This window comes from Coregonus lavaretus (assembly GCF_964263955.1).
Source record: "Coregonus lavaretus genome assembly, chromosome: 6".
NCBI lineage: Eukaryota > Metazoa > Chordata > Actinopteri > Salmoniformes > Salmonidae > Coregonus > Coregonus lavaretus.
In genome coordinates this window covers 3,295,717-3,315,386 of record NC_139993.1, presented here as the reverse complement: position 1 = coordinate 3,315,386, position 19,670 = coordinate 3,295,717, and the positions used below count along the sequence as shown (strand labels likewise).

The 19,670-nt window shown below is 40.4% G+C and overlaps 2 long non-coding RNA genes across 2 annotated transcripts; both read right to left on the bottom strand.

Annotated features, from left to right (window-relative positions):
- Positions 1 to 3,379: 3,379 nt before the first annotated feature.
- LOC311130530 lies at positions 3,380 to 5,659 on the bottom strand. The gene is made up of 3 exons (XR_014613360.1): positions 5,593 to 5,659; positions 4,043 to 4,255; positions 3,380 to 3,751 (listed from the first exon to the last, which is right to left on the bottom strand). It is a non-coding gene; the product is annotated as an uncharacterized lncRNA (long non-coding RNA).
- A 9,245-nt stretch (positions 5,660 to 14,904) lies between these two features.
- LOC311130411 lies at positions 14,905 to 17,736 on the bottom strand. Its single transcript, XR_014613351.1, has 4 exons — positions 17,527 to 17,736; positions 17,116 to 17,324; positions 15,563 to 15,775; positions 14,905 to 15,271 (listed from the first exon to the last, which is right to left on the bottom strand). It is a non-coding gene; the product is annotated as an uncharacterized lncRNA (long non-coding RNA).
- Positions 17,737 to 19,670: the final 1,934 nt, after the last annotated feature.

Genomic DNA, 19,670 nt, shown 5'->3' with positions numbered 1-19,670 from the left:
GGACATTCAGAGACTTGTCCCAAATACAGTGGGGAGAACAAGTATTCGATACACTGCCGATTTTGCAGGTTTTCCTACTTACAAAGCATGTAGAGGTCTGTAATCTTCAACTGGTACACTTCAACTGTGAGAGACGGAATCTAAAACAAAAATCCAGAAAATCACATTGTATGATTTTTAAGTAATTCATTTTCATTTTATTGCATGACATAAGTATTTGATACATCAGAAAAGCAGAACTTAATATTTGGTACAGAAACCTTTGTTTGCAATTACAGAGATCATACGTTTCCTGTAGGTCTTGACCAGGATTGCACACACTGCAGCAGGGATTTTGGCCCACTCCTCCATACAGACCTTCTACAGATCCTTCAGGTTTCGGGGCTGTCGCTGGGCAATACGGACTTTCAGCTCCCTCCAAAGATGTTCTATTGGGTTCAGGTCTGGAGACTGGCTTGGCCACTCCAGGACCTTGAGATGCTTCTTACGGAGCCACTCCTTAGTTGCCCTGGCTGTGTGTTTCGGGTCGTTGTCATGCTGGAAGACCCAGCCACGACCCATCTTCAATGCTCTTACTGAGGGAAGGAGGTTGTTGGCCAAGATCTCGCAATACATGGCCCCATCCATCCTCCCCTCAATACGGTGCAGTTGTCCTGTCCCCTTTGCATAAAAGCATCCCCAAAGAATGATGTTTCCACCTCCATGCTTCACGGTTGGGATGGTGTTCTAGGGGTTGTACTCATCCTTCTTCTTCCTCCAAACACGGCGTGTGGAGTTTAGACTTAAAAGCTCAATTTTTGTCTCATCAGACCACAAGACCTTCTCCCATTCCTCCTCTGGATCATCCAGATGGCCATTGGCAAACTTCAGACGGGCCTGGACATGCGTTGGCTTGAGCAGGGGGACCTTGCGTGCGCTGCAGGATTTTAATCCATGACGGCGTAGTGTGTTACTAATGGTTTTCTTTGAGACTGTGGTCCCAGCTCTCTTCAGGTCATTGACCAGGTCCTGCCGTGTAGTTCTGGGCTGATCCCTCACCTTCCTCATGATCATTGATGCCCCACGAGGTGAGATCTTGCATGGAGCCCCAGACCGAGGGTGATTGACCGTCATCTTGAACTTCTTCCATTTTCTAATAATTGCGCCAACAGTTGTTGCCTTCTCACCAAGCTGCTTGCCTATTGACCTGTAGCCCATCCCAACCTTGTGCAGGTCTACAATTTTATCCCTGATGTCCTTACACAGCTCTCTGGTCTTGGCCATTGTGGAGAGGTTGGAGTCTGTTTGATTGAGTGTGTGGACAGGTGTCTTTTATACAGGTAACAAGTTCAAACAGGTGCAGTTAATACAGGTAATGAGTGGAGAACAGGAGGGCTTCTTAAAGAAAAACTAACAGGTCTGTGAGAGCCGGAATTCTTACTGGTTGGTAGGTGATCAAATACTTATGTCATGCAATAAAATGCAGATTAATTACTTACAAATCATACAATGTGATTTTCTGGATTTTTGTTTTAGATTCCGTCTCTCACAGTTGAAGTGTACCTATGATAAAAATGACAGACCTCTACATGCTTTGTAAGTAGGAAAACCTGTAAAATCGGCAGTGTATGAAATACTTGTTCTCCCCACTGTATATATATATATATATACAGTGGGGAGATACATTGCCGATTTTGCAGGTTTTCCTACTTACAAAGCATGTAGTGGTCTGTAATTTTTATCATAGGTACACTTCAACTGTGAGAGACGGAATCTAAAACAAAAATCCAGAAAATCACATTGTATGATTTTTAAAGTAATTAATTTGCATTTGCAAAATCCCTCCCAACGTGTTTTCTCTCTATTTATTGGCTCAGTGTCATTAACCTTGCAAGGGGAGTGTGCTGGAGTATTCAAAACAAGGGTGGCAATAATTTTTACCATAATATATACATATATTTTTTTTTTTCTTACTTGTTAAACAAAACCTCTTTAACTGAACAATTGTATTAGTTTAAAATAATACAATTTCCACCCCAAAATTGCATTCAATATAGCTCAGTATTCTTTGCTAACCTTTTTCAAGAGTACCAATAATTATGGACCTGACTGTACAACATCTATCAACTATCAAACGTTGTACCTTTCAACTGCTGCTCTATATAATGTATACAAATAAATAGTAATAGCAACTTGGGTGGTAGAGTAAACACTAGGGTGGGATCAGCTCAGCGGTGGAGTTGAGGAGTGGGGTCCAGTTTTCATTGAAGGATTGAATTAGTCTTTGGTGGATGCTGTAATTTTTTCCATTGTGATGTGGTCTGTGAGAAGGTTAATCTGTTGACAATGTCACGGATCCCCCCGGTACTGCTGCTCATTCCGTTCACCAGTTCCGGAGGTCTTCGTCACTGGCTTTCTAGGCGTCACTGACATGGATCGTTACCACCAACCCCGGACTGTCTTGTCTCATTACGCACACCTGGTTCCCAATCCCCCTGATTAGTATGTGTATATATGTGCCCTCTGTTCCTCATTGTCCTTGTTGATTATTGTCCCATGTCCGTTGGTCTCGTGAGTACCATGTATTGTGGTCTTGTTGTTTACGGGTCTCGTCCCGTGTATTGTGTTGAGGTTACACCTCGCTCTTTGTTTGGGTTACATCCCTTTTGTATATATAGACGTGTTTGTGTTGGGAGGAGTAAATAAAACCCCTAATATGTATTCCTGCGCTTGTCTTCAAATCATTATACAACATGACAGACAAACACAATTGGTTTCTGTTTTTCTAGTTGAGTAATATTGTTTTCTTGGCGATATTTAAGGTGATTAAAATTGACTGATGATCTCCAAGAAGGCAGAGAGATGGGGAGAGTGGAATGCTGTGACCCAAAAGGGTGGATTAGTTTGTATGGTTTCTTTCCAGAATTGTAGGTTTGGTGGACAGAGCCATGTGCTTGAAAGTAGTTGTCTGGTGTATTGTTCATTCATTATGATGCATTAATCTACTGTTTCTCAATCCTGGTCCTAGGGACCCAAACGGGTGCACATTTCAGTTTTTACCCTAGCACTAACACTTGATTCAACTAATCATCAAACCTTTAGTTGGGAAACACTGCATGCATCTAACATTCTAGATCACATGGTTTTTAAATCCAGTGTAATGAGGAAATGTGCAGATTTTTTCTCTGCTATATATATTTGTGCTCCCTGTACGTGTCTTGCACCATCACCCTGTATGCTTGAAATAACATGACTACAACCTTAGAAATAAAACTTTGATTACAATCTTGTGTTGTTGACCTTTGTTAAAATTAGTATGAGTATGTAGGATATCTGGTGGCAACCCCAATCATGTAATGTAATCCCACACACACTCCTAACATCTTACAGAACACATTTTCTCAGTTTGGTAACATTTATTATTTGATCAAAAACCTACAGTGATTATATTGCTGATTTCGACCATACACTCAGCACTTTTTCACATATCTGTGATTTATTCAGTTTATTTGTAATCAATAATTTGTATGTAGTTTAATCTGTGTGTATTGTCACTTTCTACTTGGAAGCCAGTGAAATCGAGGTTCTGAGGAAGAGGGTTCTTCTTAAAGGTGTCTTCCAGGATAAGGATGGATTCGCCCTTGAGTTGACTCCCCTTGATGAGGTCACAGAGCCATCTTCTCTGCCTTGTAGTAGAGACCCACTCTGCCACCTGTTATGTTGGCTATGGTGATGCTGGGTGCGACAGTTTTTCTGGGAGTTTTTTGTTAACCTAAGGGAACGAGAGAGAGAGTCATTGGACAGTGCTGAAATAAATGTGGTTGTCAGTATTAGAAGTTTGCTGAGAACACTGCTATGAGCAACAATAAACAATTTTCTATTTGTATCTATATTTACGCAGGTGCTGGAACTGAGCTGTGAAATGTAATTACTTTATGCTTTGAAATGTCTAATATCAATGTGTGTTATATTCCCATGTTGAATGGCCACAAAACAATAAAATATGAATGTATTTATTATTCATTCATATATAGATTCCCTCCCACTGGATAGGGTTACATACCGGTATGACTGGGGTTATTGGTCTGGCTGCCAATGGCAATATTGCCGCTCACACTGCCTGATATGGTTTGGCCTGATATGGTTTGGCCTGATATGGTTTGGCCTGATATGTCTTGGCATGATATGTCTTGGCCTGGTTTTGTAGGACATTTGGCAACAGGTTTTTTTTTATTGCAGTCATTTTGGCTGTTGGTATGTGAAGCACAATCCATTGCTGCAACGATAGAGAAAAGAGAGGGGGAGAGAAAGAGGATAATTAAGGGTTAAGTTGATTAAATTCAGTGGTGGAAAAATTACCCAATTGTCTTGAGGAAAAGTAAAGAAACCTTAATAGAAAATGACTCAAGTTAAAGTCATCCAGTAAAATAATACTTGAGTAAAATTATTTGGTTTTAAATATCCTGAAGTATCAAAAGTAAATGTAATTGCTCAAATATACGTATGTATCAAAAGTAAAATTCATTTCAAATTCCTCATATTAAGCAAACCAAATGGCACCATTTTGTTATTTTAATTTACAGATAGCCAGGGGCACACTCCAACACTCAGAAAACATTTACAAACGAAGCATGTGTGTTTATTGAGTCCGCCAGATCAGAGGGAGCAGGATGTTCTCTTGACAAGTGTATGAGTTTGACAATTTTCCTGTCCTGCTAAGCGTTCAAAATGTAGCTAGTACTTTTGGGTGTCAAGTAAAAGTTGTCAAAATAAATAGTAAAGTACAGATACCCCAAAAAATGTCTTAAGTAGTACTTTAAAGTATTTTTACTTAAGTACTTCATACCACTGATTAAATTAAAGAATATTCCTCATCAAAACTGTCCACATAAAGCACAGATCTCGATAAGCAAAGTTTATCTCTGCAATTTATCATTATTTCTCACCATTGCACTAAGTGGCATTGCATGTATTTTGCGATGTCTTGGTCCTTATGCTAATTGTAAGTCTTTAAATGATTTGGCAGGGTTTATCACTTTGTGACTGTGGTAACTAGTGACGACCGTTAGAAAGCACTATTCGGTGTTTAAAATGAAAAGGCACCTGCAAAAAAAAATAGTTTTCCTACTTTGTTGTGCTGTTACATTTGTATCTTTGTTTCATGTCCAATGTGTTATATATCATTTGTGTTGTGTGAACCAAAGCTCTGCTTGTTAAGTAATATCGACCAAAATCTTTCAACTCTGCCAAATGATCACTATTTAATAATAATAATAATATGCCGTTTAGCAGACGCTTTTATCCAAAGCGTCTTACAGTCATACATTTTTTTTTGTGTATGGGTGGTCCCGGGGATCGAACCCACTACCTTGGCATTACAAGAGCCATGCTCTACCAGCTGAGCTACAGAGTAACTGTTCCAGCCATGAGACACACATCTGTTCAAGCTGCCAAATTGTATCTGGAGATCAATATATTTTATTGTGTCGGAACCTAATACAGTTACTACATGATTCCATATGTGTTATTTCATCGTTTTGATGTCTTCCCTATTATTCTACAATGTAAAAAATAAAGAAAACCTAAAGCATGTATTTAAAATAATGTATTTACCTGTGTCTGTGTGTTCTTCCTCGGTGCAGTGGCGCGCTTGAAGGTTGTAGTAATCAGGTGTTCTAGTGCAGAGTGGAGAGATGTCTCTGCTTTTATAGGGTAGCGCTGACAGAGAGAGGAAGGGTGGGTGGGGAGTTCTCAGCCCAATCCATTCCAGGTAAATGTTGATGTTCCAGAGAACTGAAGAGGAGGACTCAGTTCCAGAGAAGCTACGTGGGTGTCACAAGAGCAATACATTTAGATAAGTCAAGCACTAAAACGTATTTCATCTCAAAGGGCCATATCTTTAACTACCCACTGACAGGTAAATCACTGACAATCAATGGAGTTTGATGATCAGCCTAAGAATGAAAAAATTAGCAACCATGTGAGAGTCTCTGAGTTGCTATCTATGTGCAGTGGTTCACTTGCTTGTTAAAACTGATCTCAGATCAGCTGGAAGCCTGAACATTTATGTGCATTGGTTCTCCTGATGCTGTCTCAGGTCCAGTTTGCATTGGAAGAAGAGGCAGCGGGGTCAGTGGTAGGGCTGGTTGCCATTGTGCTGACAGCTGCTAGTGATGAGGTTGGAGCTCTGGCTGAAGGCTTTGCCACACACCTGGCATGCATGGGGCATCTTACCTGGGATAAGAGGGCAGAGGGGACATACTGTATTAAAGGGGAAGTTCACAATTTTTTACTAAGTTAAAGGGGCAGTGCAGTCAAAAATGGAATTTCAGTCTGTTTAGGTGGGATGGAGTTTTTGTCCCACAGTATGCCTGCACAATCTGATCTGATTATTCTGACCATTCATCTTTTATTTTCATGTGTCCTCCTACATTGAAAAGCGGGGTAGGCTCTAGAGCAGTGGTGTGAAATTTATTTTGCCCCATGGGCAGCATTCGGTCTTCAACGAGGTCCAGAGGGCAGCACTGAAAATGGGTTACATTTTAGTTTGGGGAATTTTCCATAATTCCTGACTGTCATTTTGGTGATTATTAGCAAGCTAGACACAATCAAGAAACTGTATGAATATACAGTGCATTCGGAAAGTATTCAGACAAGGACCCTTTTCCCCATTTTGTTACGTTACAGCCTTATTCTAAAATGGATGAAATTATTTTTCTTCCTCATCAATCTACACACAATACCCCACAATGACAAAGCGAAAACAGGTTTTTAGATATTTTTGCTAATGTATTACAAATAAAAAACATAAGTATTCAGACCCTTTGCTCTGAGACTCGTAATTAAGCTCAGGTGCATACTGTTTCTGTTGATCATCCTTGAGATGTTTCTACAGCTTGGTTGGAGTCCACCTGTGGTACATTCAATTGATTGGACATGATTTGGAAAAGCACACACCAGTCTATATCTGTCTATATAAGGTCCCACAGTTGAGAGTGCAGAGCAAAAACCAAGCCATGAGGTCAAAGGAATTGTAAGTGGAGCTCCGAAACAGGATTGTGTCGAGGCACAGATCTGGGGAAGGGTACCAAAACATTTATGCAGCATTGAAGGTCCCCAAGAACACAGTGGCCTCCATCATTCTTAAATGGAAGAAGTTTGGAACCACCAAGACTCTTCCGAGAGCTGGCCGCCCAGCCAAACTGAGCAATCGGGGGAGAAAGGCCTTGGTCAGGGAGGTGACCAAGAACCCGATGGTCACTCTGACAGACTTCTAGAGTTCCTCTTTGGAGGTGGGAGAACCTTCCAGAGGGACAACGATCTCTGCAGCACTCCACCAATTAGACCTTTATGGTAGAGTGGCCAGACGATGATTCATTTAAGATTACACAGAGTGTCCACTGTGTAGAATTTCCACGACAAGTGGCTTCGGGACAAAGTTGTAGTTCTAAAAACTTTTTTTGCTTCAACATTATGGGGTATTGTGTGTACTTTCCGAAGACACTGTATATGGGTCATTTTAGCAATTAGGATTTGTTATCTTTAATGGTTCTGATAAATTAGACATTGTTGCGAACTGTTGGCATATAGGCCTTGATAAATGCACACATATTTGTTTATGGCCAGTAGTAGGGTTGGTTGCCACTGTGCTGAAGGCTGTGAGTGAAGAAGTTGGAGCTCTGGCTGAAGGCTTTGCCACACACCTGGCACGCATGGGGCTTCTCATCTGGGATAGAAAAACAGAGAGGACATACTGTATTAAAGGGGAAGTTCACTATTTTATAAGTTAAAGGGGCAGTGCAGTCAAAAATGTGATTTTCCTTCCACATTATATTGTCAAAATAAAAATAACACTCTGAGATTGTGAAAATTAGGATAATGCCTTTTTAGTGTAGGAGCTTTCAGCCTGTTCAGGTGGGATGGAGTTTTTGTCCCACAGTATGACATCACAATCTGATCAGATTTTTCTGATCCATTTTTATTTTTTTATTTTATTTCACCTTTATTTAACCAGGTAAGCCAGTTGAGAACAAGTTCTCATTTACAACTGCGACCTGGCCAAGATAAAGCAAAGCAATGCGATAAAAACAACAACACAGAATTACATATGGGGTAAAACAAAACATAAAGTCAAAAGTACAACAGAAAATATATATAGAGTGTGTGCAAATGTAGCAAGTTATGGAGGTAAGGCAATAAATAGGCTATAGTGCAAAATAATTACAATTAGTATTAACACTGGAATGATAGATGTGCAAGAGATTATGTGCAAATAGAGATACTGGGGTGCAAATGAGCAAAATAAATAACAATATAGGGATGAGGTAGTTGGTTGGGCTAATTTCGGATGGGCTGTGTACAGGTGCAGTGATCGGTAAGGTGCTCTGACAACTGATGCTTAAAGTTAGTGAGGGAGATAAGAGTCTCCAGCTTCAGAGATTTTTGCAATTGCAATGATCAGTCATCTTCTATTTTAATATGTGTCCTCCTATGTTGAAGGTGTAAGCAGGGTAGGCTCTAGAGCAGTGGTGTCAAACTCATTATGCCCCAGAGGTAGCCTTCGGTCTTCAACGAGACATGGAGGGCCGCTCAGAAAATGGGTAAGATTGTAGTTTGGGGAATTTTCCATGATCCCTGACTGTCTAGATTTCATTTCGGTGATTATTAGCGAGCTAGACACAGTCAAGAAACTGTATGAATGTATATAGGTCCATTGTCATTTCTACACAGTTTTGATTTGTGTTTAGTCCTTTTAAAGTATATTGAGGCTCAGGGAAATAAATTAAACAAAATATTTGGAGTTATTGACATCTTCCAGGTATTTCCGCAGCGCTTAATGCCCTGCCAGGTTGACCCTCCGGCTGGACATTTTGACTGTGACCATGACAAAGACAATATCTCTATTCCAATAGAATACATGTTGACTCACCTGTATGAATGAAGGTGTGTTTCTTCATGTCAGACTTCTGGTGAAATTAGTTTAGCAGGTGGGTGGATAGGGTACTTAAACACTTCCCACACACACCTTACAGCCAAACGTACGCTCCTGAAACACGAGAACACATCATACTATATAGGCTACATATTTTGTGGAACATTTTATTTAGTGGGTTTTCACATTGATTTCAATCACAGTTTCATGTGAAGTATAATAATATATTTATTTTTTACAAATATACCAAACAAAACAAACTAATGTACAGTGTTGTGAAAAAGCATTTGCCCCCTTTCTGATTTTGTCTACTTTTGCATATTTTTTATACTGAATGTTATCTTTTTGATACTGAATGTTATCAGATCTTCAACCAAAACCTAATATTATACAAATGGAACCTGAGTTTACAAATAACAAAAAAAAGGTACACTTATTTTATTTATTTTATTAACAAAGTTATGCAACACCCAATTCCCCTGTGTGAAAAAGTAATTGCCCCCTTACACTCAATGACTGGTTGCACTTTTATAGGGTAGCGCTGACAGAGAGAGTGAGGGTGTGTTGGGATCACCCTCAAACAATGTTCTACTTTTACCCCTATTGTAAGTTTTAAAAATAAACAAAACAAACATTTATCCTTATTGGAAGGCATTGTTTGCATTTTAGTCTACCCTAACAATGTTACTCTTAATATTTATTACCAATTTCTGTAGGATATTCACTTTCTGCTTCACACTCATTAAATGTCTATTATTTTGAGATGAATATGTAATGCGCTGAAATGATCAAATACATCGGCCAATTCAGAACGGGAGAGAGGGAGCTTCCTTTTTTAAATGTAGCTGTCAACACTACAGTTTCTTTCAGGGATCAACATTTATTATAACTGGGCTAGCACTGCATATAAGTCTACTGTTATTGGAGTGTTCTGTCCATGATGAGTCTGGCTCCTGAAACAGGATAGACTGGGAAACAGTGTCAGACCCCCACTCCTCCTGGGGGAGTGGTTCAATTTGCCTGCTTACTGATTGGTTTAATATCCAATCGTTTGGGATATCAACTAAAACTCCACCTGGGGTACAATACATTGTAGCAATAAGTTTAGTTAACAAGTTTCTACCTAACAAGTTACACAGTTAGGTGGGTGATTACAGAAATAATTTTCAACATTAATAGGTCCTATGGAATAGGACATGGGTTTTGTTTCAAAATGTATTACCAGGGAACAGGAAATCCCATATGTGTTAGCACCTGTATCTACCAACATAGGAATGTCCTTCCCCCATATGTTTACCATAATGTTTGGGGCAGATTGGTCTCCTTTTACCTGAGGGCATTGCTGTATCAAAGATGTTGTTTCCCCTGAGGGGCGTCCCTATTGTGGCTGGTTACTATCAACCTTTGTACCTTTCAACTGCTGCTCCATATAATGTATACAAATAAATAGTAATAGCAACTTGGGTGGTAGAGGAAACACTAGGGTGGGATCAGTGGTAGCTGCAAGAAGTTGAGGTGTGGAGTCCAGTTTTGTCTTTGGTGGATGCTGTAATTTTTTCATTGTGATGTGGTCTGTGAGAAGGTTAACTCGTTGACAAAATAGACTGTTCGTTTCTGTTTTTGTAGTTGAGTAATATTGTTTTCTTGGCAATATTTAAGGCGATTAAAATGGACTGATGATCTCCAAGAAGGCAGAAGGATGGGGAGAGTGGAATGCTGTGACCCAAAAGGGTGGATTAGTTTGTGTATGGTTTCTTTCCAGAATTGTAGGGTGGGTGGACAGAGTTTCTCAGTCCTGGTCCAAGGGACCCAAAGGGGTGCACATTTTTGTTTTTGTCCTAGCACTAACACACTTGATTCAACTCATCATCACTCACGTGTGTTGGAAAACACTGCATTTACAGTGCATTCGGAAAGTATTCAGACCCCTTGACTTTTTCCACATTTTGTTACATTACAGCCTTATTCTAAAATGGATTAAATAGTTTTTTCCCTCATCAATCTACACACAATATCCCATAATGACAAAGCAATTTTTTGATGTAATTGTTGCAAATGTATTACAACTAATAAACGGAAATATCAGATTTACATAAATATTCAGACCCTTTACTCAGTACTTTGTTGAAACACCTTTGGCAGCAATTACAGCCTCGTATTCTTGGGTATGACGCTACAAGCTTGGCACACCTGTATTTGGGGAGTTTCTCCCTTTCTTCTCTGCAGATCCTCTCAAGCTCTGTCAGGTTTGATGGGGAGCGTCGCTGCACAGCAATTTTCAGGTCTCTACTGAAATGTTTGATCGGGTTCAAATTCAGGCTCTGGCTGAGCCACTCAAGGACATTCAGAGACTTGTCCCAAAGCCACTCCTGCGTTGTCTTTGCTGTGTGCTTAGGGTCGTTGTACTGTTGGAAGGTGAATCTGAGGTCCTGAGCGCTCTGGAGCAGGTTTTCATCAAGGATCTCTCTGTACTTTGCTCCGTTCATCTTTCCCTCGATCTTGACTAGTCTCCCAGTCCCTGCCACTGAAAAACATCCCCACAGCATGATGCTGCCACCACCATGCTTCACGGTAAGGATGGTGCCAGCTTTCCTCCAGACGTGACGCTTGGCATTGAGGCCAAAGAGTTAAATCTTGGATTCATCAGAGAGTCGATTAGATGTCTTTTGGCAAACTCCAAGTGGGCTGTCATGTGCCTTTCACTCTACCATAAAGGCCTGATTGGTGGAGTGCTGCAGAGATGGTTCTCTTTCTGGAAGGCTCTCCCATTTCTGTGCCATTGTGTTGCGTGACAAAAAGGCACATTTTAGAGTGGCCTTTTATTGTCCCCAGCACAAAGTGCACCTGTGTAATGAATTTAATATTTGGTACAGAAACCTTTGTTTGCAATTACAGAGATCATACGTTTCCTGTAGGTCTTGACCAGGATTGCACACACTGCAGCAGGGATTTTGGCCCACTCCTCCATACAGACCTTCTCCAGATCCTTCAGGTGTTGGGGCTGTCGCTGGGCAATACGGACTTTCAGCTCCCTCCAAAGATTTTCTATTGGGTTCAGGTCTGGAGACTGGCTAGGCCACTCCAGGACCTTGAGATGCTTCTTACGGAGCCACTCCTTAGTTGCCCTGGCTGTGTGTTTCGGGTCGTTGTCATGCTGGAAGACCCAGCCACGACCCATCTTCAATGCTCTTACTGAGGGAAGGAGGTTGTTGGCCAAGATCTCGCAATACATGGCCCCATCCATCCTCCCCTCAATACGGTGCAGTTGTCCTGTCCGCTTTGCATAAAAGCATCCCCAAAGAATGATGTTTCCACCTCCATGCTTCACGGTTGGGATGGTGTTCTAGGGGTTGTACTCATCCTTCTTCTTCCTCCAAACACGGCGTGTGGAGTTTAGACCAAAAAGCTCAATTTTTGTCTCATCAGACCACAAGACCTTCTCCCATTCCTCCTCTGGATCATCCAGATGGCCATTGGCAAACTTCAGACGGGCCTGGACATGCGTTGGCTTGAGCAGGGGGACCTTGCGTGCGCTGCAGGATTTTAATCCATGACGGCGTAGTGTGTTACTAATGGTTTTCTTTGAGACTGTGGTCCCAGCTCTCTTCAGGTCTTTTGACCAGGTCCTGCCGTGTAGTTCTGGGCTGATCCCTCACCTTCCTCATGATCATTGATGCCCCACGAGGTGAGATCTTGCATGGAGCCCCAGACCGAGGGTGATTGACCGTCATCTTGAACTTCTTCCATTTTCTAATAATTGCGCCAACAGTTGTTGCCTTCTCACCAAGCTGCTTGCCTATTGTCCTGTAGCCCATCCCAACCTTGTGCAGGTCTACAATTTTATCCCTGATGTCCTTACACAGCTCTCTGGTCTTGGCCATTGTGGAGAGGTTGGAGTCTGTTTGATTGAGTGTGTGGACAGGTGTCTTTTATACAGGTAACAAGTTCAAACAGGTGCAGTTAATACAGGTAATGAGTGGAGAACAGGAGGGCTTCTTAAAGAAAAACTAACAGGTCTGTGAGAGCCGGAATTCTTACTGGTTGGTAGGTGATCAAATACTTATGTCATGCAATAAAATGCAAATTAATTACTTACAAATCATACAATGTGATTTTCTGGATTTTTGTTTTAGATTCCGTCTCTCACAGTTGAAGTGTACCTATGATAAAAATGACAGACCTCTACATGCTTTGTAAGTAGGAAAACCTGTAAAATCGGCAGTGTATGAAATACTTGTTCTCCCCACTGTATATATATATATATACAGTGGGGAGATACATTGCCGATTTTGCAGGTTTTCCTACTTACAAAGCATGTAGTGGTCTGTAATTTTTATCATAGGTACACTTCAACTGTGAGAGACGGAATCTAAAACAAAAATCCAGAAAATCACATTGTATGATTTTTAAAGTAATTAATTTGCATTTGCAAAATCCCTCCCAACGTGTTTTCTCTCTATTTATTGGCTCAGTGTCATTAACCTTGCAAGGGGAGTGTGCTGGAGTATTCAAAACAAGGGTGGCAATAATTTTTACCATAATATATACATATATATTTTTTTTTCTTACTTGTTAAACAAAACCTCTTTAACTGAACAATTGTATTAGTTTAAAATAATACAATTTCCACCCCAAAATTGCATTCAATATAGCTCAGTATTCTTTGCTAACCTTTTTCAAGAGTACCAATAATTATGGACCTGACTGTACAACATCTATCAACTATCAAACGTTGTACCTTTCAACTGCTGCTCTATATAATGTATACAAATAAATAGTAATAGCAACTTGGGTGGTAGAGTAAACACTAGGGTGGGATCAGCTCAGCGGTGGAGTTGAGGAGTGGGGTCCAGTTTTCATTGAAGGATTGAATTAGTCTTTGGTGGATGCTGTAATTTTTTCCATTGTGATGTGGTCTGTGAGAAGGTTAATCTGTTGACAATGTCACGGATCCCCCCGGTACTGCTGCTCATTCCGTTCACCAGTTCCGGAGGTCTTCGTCACTGGCTTTCTAGGCGTCACTGACATGGATCGTTACCACCAACCCCGGACTGTCTTGTCTCATTACGCACACCTGGTTCCCAATCCCCCTGATTAGTATGTGTATATATGTGCCCTCTGTTCCTCATTGTCCTTGTCGATTATTGTCCCATGTCCGTTGGTCTCGTGAGTACCATGTATTGTGGTCTTGTTGTTTACGGGTCTCGTCCCGTGTATTGTGTTGAGGTTACACCTCGCTCTTTGTTTGGGTTACATCCCTTTTGTATATATAGATGTTTGTGTTGGGAGGAGTAAATAAAACCCCTAATATGTATTCCTGCGCTTGTCTTCAAATCATTATACAACATGACAGACAAACACAGTTGGTTTCTGTTTTTCTAGTTGAGTAATATTGTTTTCTTGGCGATATTTAAGGTGATTAAAATTGACTGATGATCTCCAAGAAGGCAGAGAGATGGGGAGAGTGGAATGCTGTGACCCAAAAGGGTAGATTAGTTTGTATGGTTTCTTTCCAGAATTGTAGGTTTGGTGGACAGAGCCATGTGCTTGAAAGTAGTTGTCTGGTGTATTGTTCATTCATTATGATGCATTAATCTACTGTTTCTCAATCCTGGTCCTAGGGACCCAAACGGGTGCACATTTCAGTTTTTACCCTAGCACTAACACTTGATTCAACTAATCATCAAACCTTTAGTTGGGAAACACTGCATGCATCTAACATTCTAGATCACATGGTTTTTAAATCCAGTGTAGTGAGGAAATGTGCAGATTTTTTCTCTGCTATATATATTTGTGCTCCCTGTACGTGTCTTGCACCATCACCCTGTATGCTTGAAATAACATGACTACAACCTTAGAAATAAAACTTTGATTACAATCTTGTGTTGTTGACCTTTGTTAAAATTAGTATGAGTATGTAGGATATCTGGTGGCAACCCCAATCATGTAATGTAATCCCACACACACTCCTAACATCTTACAGAACACATTTTCTCAGTTTGGTAACATTTATTATTTGATCAAAAACCTACAGTGATTATATTGCTGATTTCGACCATACACTCAGCACTTTTTCTGTGATTTATTCCGTTTATTTGTAATCAATAATTTGTATGTAGTTTAATCTGTGTGTATTGTCACTTTCTACTTGGAAGCCAGTGAAATCGAGGTTCTGAGGAAGAGGGGTCTTCTTAAAGGTGTCTTCCAGGATAAGGATGGATTCGCCCTTGAGTTGACTCCCCTTGATGAGGTCACAGAGAGCCATCTTCTCTGCCTTGTAGTAGAGACCCACTCTGCCACCTGTTATGTTGGCTATGGTGATGCTGGGTGCGACAGTTTTTCTGGGAGTTTTTTGTTAACCTAAGGGAACGAGAGAGAGAGTCATTGGACAGTGCTGAAATAAATGTGGTTGTCAGTATTAGAAGTTTGCTGAGAACACTGCTATGAGCAACAATAAACAATTTTCTATTTGTATCTATATTTACGCTGGTGCTGGAACTGAGCTGTGAAATGTAATTACTTTATGCTTTGAAATGTCTAATATCAATGTGTGTTATATTCCCATGTTGAATGGCCACAAAACAATAAAATATGAATGTATTTATTATTCATTCATATATAGATTCCCTCCCACTGGATAGGGTTACATACCGGTATGACTGGGGTTATTGGTCTGGCTGCCAATGGCAATATTGCCGCTCACACTGCCTGATATGGTTTGGCCTGATATGGTTTGGCCTGATATGGTTTGGCCTGATATGTCTTGGCATGATATGTCTTGGCCTGGTTTTGTAGGACATTTGGCAACAGGTTTTTTTTTATTGCAGTCATTTTGGCTGTTGGTATGTGAAGCACAATCCATTGCTGCAACGATAGAGAAAAGAGAGGGGGAGAGAAAGAGGATAATTAAGGGTTAAGTTGATTAAATTCAGTGGTGGAAAAATTACCCAATTGTCTTGAGGAAAAGTAAAGAAACCTTAATAGAAAATGACTCAAGTTAAAGTCATCCAGTAAAATAATACTTGAGTAAAATTATTTGGTTTTAAATATCCTGAAGTATCAAAAGTAAATGTAATTGCTCAAATATACGTATGTATCAAAAGTAAAATTCATTTCAAATTCCTCATATTAAGCAAACCAAATGGCACCATTTTGTTATTTTAATTTACAGATAGCCAGGGGCACACTCCAACACTCAGAAAATATTTACAAACGAAGCATGTGTGTTTATTGAGTCCGCCAGATCAGAGGGAGCAGGATGTTCTCTTGACAAGTGTATGAGTTTGACAATTTTCCTGTCCTGCTAAGCGTTCAAAATGTAGCTAGTACTTTTGGGTGTCAAGTAAAAGTTGTCAAAATAAATAAATAGTAAAGTACAGATACCCCAAAAAATGTCTTAAGTAGTACTTTAAAGTATTTTTACTTAAGTACTTCATACCACTGATTAAATTAAAGAATATTCCTCATCAAAACTGTCCACATAAAGCACAGATCTCGATACGCAAAGTTTATCTCTGCAATTTATCATTATTTCTCACCATTGCACTAAGTGGCATTGCATGTATTTTGCGATGTCTTGGTCCTTATGCTAATTGTAAGTCTTTAAATGATTTGGCAGGGTTTATCACTTTGTGACTGTGGTAACTAGTGACGACCGTTAGAAAGCACTATTCGGTGTTTAAAATGAAAAGGCACCTGCAAAAAAAAATAGTTTTCCTACTTTGTTGTGCTGTTACATTTGTATCTTTGTTTCATGTCCAATGTGTTATATATCATTTGTGTTGTGTGAACCAAAGCTCTGCTTGTTAAGTAATATCGACCAAAATCTTTCAACTCTGCCAAATGATCACTATTTAATAATAATAATAATATGCCGTTTAGCAGACGCTTTTATCCAAAGCGTCTTACAGTCATACATTTTTTTTGTGTATGGGTGGTCCCGGGGATCGAACCCACTACCTTGGCATTACAAGAGCCATGCTCTACCAGCTGAGCTACAGAGTAACTGTTCCAGCCATGAGACACACATCTGTTCAAGCTGCCAAATTGTATCTGGAGATCAATATATTTTATTGTGTCGGAACCTAATACAGTTACTACATGATTCCATATGTGTTATTTCATCGTTTTGATGTCTTCCCTATTATTCTACAATGTAAAAAATAAAGAAAACCTAAAGCATGTATTTAAAATAATGTATTTACCTGTGTCTGTGTGTTCTTCCTCGGTGCAGTGGCGCGCTTGAAGGTTGTAGTAATCAGGTGTTCTAGTGCAGAGTGGAGAGATGTCTCTGCTTTTATAGGGTAGCGCTGACAGAGAGAGGAAGGGTGGGTGGGGAGTTCTCAGCCCAATCCATTCCAGGTAAATGTTGATGTTCCAGAGAACTGAAGAGGAGGACTCAGTTCCAGAGAAGCTACGTGGGTGTCACAAGAGCAATACATTTAGATAAGTCAAGCACTAAAACGTATTTCATCTCAAAGGGCCATACCTTTAACTACCCACTGACAGGTAAATCACTGACAATCAATGTAGTTTGATGATCAGCCTAAGAATGAAAAAATTAGCAACCATGTGAGAGTCTCTGAGTTGCTATCTATGTGCAGTGGTTCACTTGCTTGTTAAAACTGATCTCAGATCAGCTGGAAGCCTGAAAATTTATGTGCATTGGTTCTCCTGATGCTGTCTCAGGTCCAGTTTGCATTGGAAGAAGAGGCAGCGGGGTCAGTGGTAGGGCTGGTTGCCATTGTGCTGACAGCTGCTAGTGATGAGGTTGGAGCTCTGGCTGAAGGCTTTGCCACACACCTGGCATGCATGGGGCATCTTACCTGGGATAAGAGGGCAGAGGGGACATACTGTATTAAAGGGGAAGTTCACAATTTTTTACTAAGTTAAAGGGGCAGTGCAGTCAAAAATGGAATTTCAGTCTGTTTAGGTGGGATGGAGTTTTTGTCCCACAGTATGCCTGCACAATCTGATCTGATTATTCTGACCATTCATCTTTTATTTTCATGTGTCCTCCTACGTTGAAAAGCGGGGTAGGCTCTAGAGCAGTGGTGTGAAATTTATTTTGCCCCATGGGCAGCATTCGGTCTTCAACGAGGTCCAGAGGGCAGCACTGAAAATGGGTTACATTTTAGTTTGGGGAATTTTCCATAATTCCTGACTGTCATTTTGGTGATTATTAGCAAGCTAGACACAATCAAGAAACTGTATGAATATACAGTGCATTCGGAAAGTATTCAGACAAGGACCCTTTTCCCCATTTTGTTACGTTACAGCCTTATTCTAAAATGGATGAAATTATTTTTCTTCCTCATCAATCTACACACAATACCCCACAATGACAAAGCGAAAACAGGTTTTTAGATATTTTTGCTAATGTATTACAAATAAAAAACATAAGTATTCAGACCCTTTGCTCTGAGACTCGTAATTAAGCTCAGGTGCATACTGTTTCTGTTGATCATCCTTGAGATGTTTCTACAGCTTGGTTGGAGTCCACCTGTGGTACATTCAATTGATTGGACATGATTTGGAAAAGCACACACCAGTCTATATCTGTCTATATAAGGTCCCACAGTTGAGAGTGCAGAGCAAAAACCAAGCCATGAGGTCAAAGGAATTGTAAGTGGAGCTCCGAAACAGGATTGTGTCGAGGCACAGATCTGGGGAAGGGTACCAAAACATTTATGCAGCATTGAAGGTCCCCAAGAACACAGTGGCCTCCATCATTCTTAAATGGAAGAAGTTTGGAACCACCAAGACTCTTCCGAGAGCTGGCCGCCCAGCCAAACTGAGCAATCGGGGGAGAAAGGCCTTGGTCAGGGAGGTGACCAAGAACCCGATGGTCACTCTGACAGACTTCTAGAGTTCCTCTTTGGAGGTGGGAGAACCTTCCAGAGGGACAACGATCTCTGCAGCACTCCACCAATTAGGCCTTTATGGTAGAGTGGCCAGACGATGATTCATTTAAGATTACACAGAGTGTCCACTGTGTAGAATTTCCACGACAAGTGGCTTCGGGACAAAGTTGTAGTTCTAAAAACTTTTTTTTTTGTGTGTACTTTCCGAAGACACTGTATATGGGTCATTTTAGCAATTAGGATTTGTTATCTTTAATGGTTCTGATAAATTAGACATTGTTGCGAACTGTTGGCATATAGGCCTTGATAAATGCACACATATTTGTTTATGGCCAGTAGTAGGGTTGGTTGCCACTGTGCTGAAGGCTGTGAGTGAAGAAGTTGGAGCTCTGGCTGAAGGCTTTGCCACACACCTGGCACGCATGGGGCTTCTCATCTGGGATAGAAAAACAGAGAGGACATACTGTATTAAAGGGGAAGTTCACTATTTTATAAGTTAAAGGGGCAGTGCAGTCAAAAATGTGATTTTCCTTCCACATTATATTGTCAAAATAAAAATAACACTCTGAGATTGTGAAAATTAGGATAATGCCTTTTTAGTGTAGGAGCTTTCAGCCTGTTCAGGTGGGATGGAGTTTTTGTCCCACAGTATGACATCACAATCTGATCAGATTTTTCTGATCCATTTTTATTTTTTTATTTTATTTCACCTTTATTTAACCAGGTAAGCCAGTTGAGAACAAGTTCTCATTTACAACTGCGACCTGGCCAAGATAAAGCAAAGCAATGCGATAAAAACAACAACACAGAATTATATATGGGGTAAAACAAAACATAAAGTCAAAAGTACAACAGAAAATATATATAGAGTGTGTGCAAATGTAGCAAGTTATGGA